The sequence below is a fragment of the Lolium rigidum genome, chromosome 1 (assembly GCF_022539505.1).
Source record: "Lolium rigidum isolate FL_2022 chromosome 1, APGP_CSIRO_Lrig_0.1, whole genome shotgun sequence".
NCBI classification, from domain to species: Eukaryota; Viridiplantae; Streptophyta; class Magnoliopsida; order Poales; family Poaceae; genus Lolium; species Lolium rigidum.
Window position 1 is genome coordinate 25,820,394 of NC_061508.1, and position 3,910 is coordinate 25,824,303.

Genomic DNA, 3,910 nt, shown 5'->3' on the forward strand with positions numbered 1-3,910 from the left:
GGTGGACTTGCGGGGAGCATTCTGTGCAAACTCATCACTCGACCGGTCACGCCTTGGGTGTCTCTGACCCCGAGAACCACTACCTGTGAATAGCAAAGATGGATAGCAAAGAGAAGATAATGCTCATAAGTCATGTATGATACAATAATGCACTCTAGAAACATACTATAAGTCGGTACAAGTCTAGACAAGATAGATTGAATCAACACTGCAGCGGCGATGAAGCTCCAGGCCGGATAATCCGGTGTCCCCGAGGGGCGGATAATCCGGCCCGGGCGGATAATCCGGCCAGCGCGGGGGCCGGATAATCCGGCCCCGCGGATTTGCAGAAATCGCAATCAACAATGCATCTAAGACCAGATCGGCCTGATAGCATGCAAGAGGAGTACACTACAAACATTTTGGAACAACTAGGCAACATCTCCATCAAGAAAATAGCACGTATAAAACACAACACCTAGGGTTAGGGATTGTGAACCATACCCCCATCCATTGGAGGAGCCGCTTGGAGGACATGATAGCTAGGGAGGAGGAGCACCCGATCCACCCAAAAACGCCAGGAGGGAGTGGACGGGGTGGCTCCGGCGAGGAGGAGGAGCTCCGGCGACCTTGAGAGGAGAGAGAGGAGAGAGAGGAGAGAGAGGCGCGTGGGGGCTGGTTGTGAACCGTTTGCCCCCCATGACCTCGTCCTCAACCCTTTCAGGATCTGCCCAGGCTGGATAATCCGGCCCTAGTTTAGGGCGGATAATCCGACCAGGCCGGATTTTCCGGTTTGCCCAGGGGCCGGATTATCCAGTTTTCTGGAAAATTCCAGAACACCGGAAATCCTGCCTATCTTTTGTTGGTTATTTGCAAAACCCCATATGTGATGTAATAAAGTATCACAACACATATAAGATGCATATTGACCAATAAGATGGGGCAACCTAGATCATCCGACCGAAAATCCTCAAACTCCAAGTTTTTACCAAAACATGACATAAGAGCAAGATGGAAATGGCTTATAGATGAGTGTAGGCTTGGGTTTATAAAGCTCAAACTGTTAATGGTACATGATCACTCAAGTTTGCAAGATATGAGCAAATAAGGCCAAACTAGAGTGATTTCCCATAAGAACAGGGAGTTGTCAAATAAAAACATGAAGATCCAAATAACTCCAACTCTTCACAAATAAGAGTGTGGTGGCCTAGGCCACCATATATGAGTGTTATGGTATGGCACCGCAAAGATATATCTTGGGCCCAAACCACTACTCATCATTGAAGCTCACATATCAACATATGATATAAAGAGAATGATTCCTTAATGTTGGCATTATGGGGGAGGGATAGCTCAATAATTTAAACCGCACTCCCCCTATTTCCATGCCCACAACTAAACCAAATCAAGTTTTGAGATAGAGGTGTGTTTGCAAGATGGTCAAGCTATACTCCTTGAATCAATGATATTTAGCTCATTCCTCAAATAGCAAAACCTTGCTTCATCAAGAGGCTTCGTGTCGTTGCCTATTCGACGGTACCTCGGAGGAGGGATCCTCACGAGGGGGAGAAGAAGTAGGGGCCATAGGACGGAGTGCACACGGGACGGTGGTACGCGATTTACCCAGCTTCGGAACACCTGCACGAAGACAGGGCCTACTGCTGCTTGACTGGAATTATCTGGGCGCTTTCGCGTTGTTACAATGAGTTGTGGTTGTGCCTCTAGGGCTCCCGGGATCCGGCTTATAAAGGCGCACGGATCTAGGGTTTACATGGAGAGTCCTAGCCGGATTACAGATTGCCTAACTACGGTACAATGACTTGCCGTGTACGTCAAGGATCCGCCTTCCATACACGTCGTACTGGATCCGGGTTCCTTATGGGCCTCCATGGATCCGAGTTCCTCCGAAGGTCGGTGCGGATCCCGCTAACTGATCCTGGGCCGGACTTCATCCTTCATGATCAACAGCAACTGGGCCGCCCGATGGGCCACATGCCACATCACCGTCTATGGGCCACCCGGGCTTGCCGGATCTAGGCACTGTCGATGGTACACCCATGAAGTATACCCACAACAGTAGCCCCCAGAGTTCTCCGAGTTTCGCCTGCAGTTTCCGCCATGCTAGCACCTTATGGTCTCCGGCATTGTTGGTAACGCGGAGAAATTTGAAGAACTCCAACTTTACCTTTTCTTTTTTCCCAACCTTTAGTCGGAAAATCTCCCCATCCTGCGGGACTTCATCCATCGACAATTTAAAACATGTCTCCGGGTTACTCCCCTGCTTGTGAATGAGAATTACTTATCTTTACGCTTTTACCCGGAATCTTAATAGACTCAAACGGTTTCGCCAATTCTGGCGCCATTTTCGCGCGATTTGAACGGTAACTTATCCTTAGCCATTTTTACCGTTTAGGGTTTGGACACATGTCACGCATCCAACGGCGCGACGCTTGCGTTCCGACCACAGGATGCGGAGCACAAATCTCCTCCTCTCGGCCTATAAATATCCATCGTCAACCCTAAACTTCCCATTCACCCCCTCTTTCACCTCTCTGCGAAGCACCGCCCGCGAGCTCCTCCTCCGCCGTGCCGAAGTCTGCCGGAAAACTCGCCGGAGTTTCGCCGGAGTGGTTTCACCACCACGCAGTTCATCGAGTTCTTAACTTCGACGAGCCACCGCGCACAAACCTCGCCGCCGGTGACTCCGATCACCGCGGAAGCCATTACGGTAAGTTCTCGAGCTTCGTCCTTTCGCCGCAGTTGGTAGGGATGAACCTGGGATTTAACATAGGATCCGACTAAAACAGTTTTCATCATCATCATCCTATCAGATGTCTTCTTCGACTCCACCTCCCGCTTCCGAACCAATTATGGCGACGCCCATCTCCTCCGCCCCTCCTCCATTTGTCCCAGTTCGGCTGGAGTCCTCAAAGGATTCCGACAAGAATATCGAGGGCACCTCTGCTAACCCAGAAAACATCATGGGCACAGAGCAAACGGAGAAGAAGGCGGAAGAGGCAGCCGCCAAGAAATCTAAGGCTCGTCAATGAGACAATGAGTCTAAGGGAAAATGGTGGCTCTGCACCACCACCGACGCGGAGCTCTCCAACCTCGAGGCGGAGGGGATTCATTAAACCCGGATCCTGGCGGACACTTCCGGGTGCCCCCACTCCTGCTCCCAAAGACGGAGAGATGGTGGTGACGAAGGCGCTAGTGGAGCGCGGATTCTCCTTTCCGCCATCTGATTTCTTTTCAGAAATCTTGAAGACCTATGGGCTCCAGCCCCACAATATTTCCCCGAATTCCGTCTTGGCGATCAGCAACCACGTGACGCTCTGCGAGGGCCATCTCCGGGTAGCTCCTGACCTTGCTCTGTTTCAGTACTACTTCTCCGTGAAAAAGGAGAAGATTCCCAAAGCTTCCGAGCTGGCTACCTGCGGATCAATCACTTTCATGCTCCGCCCCGGTCGCGTTTACCCTCCAACTGATCGCCACGAATCCGCGCGATACTGGTCAGGGGGTTTCTTCTATCTGAAGGACGTCTCCGACCCGGCGAGCGAGAGGGTGCTGCCACCTTTTAAGAACAGCCCCGCCAGCGAGGATCCGGCCTGGACGCAATGTCCTCATCTCTCCGAGTCACCTCAGCTGACTCGGATGGTTAGGCGGATCTGCAAGCTGACAGAGGAGGGTCTGACGGGGAAGGACCTTACCATGTCCTGGTTTACCAAGCGGATCCAACCTCTTCAACACAGGGACCGCCTGATGTTCCAGTACACGGGGCGCGATGATCCTATGCGTGCGTCCAAGGACAACCTCTCCGCCGACGCCATCGACAAGCGGATCCGACTGTTGATCAAGATTCCGCGTGATCTTCACGTTCACGTGTGTAACAAGGACATCCACACCAACGGTTCCGGGACCGCGGTATGTT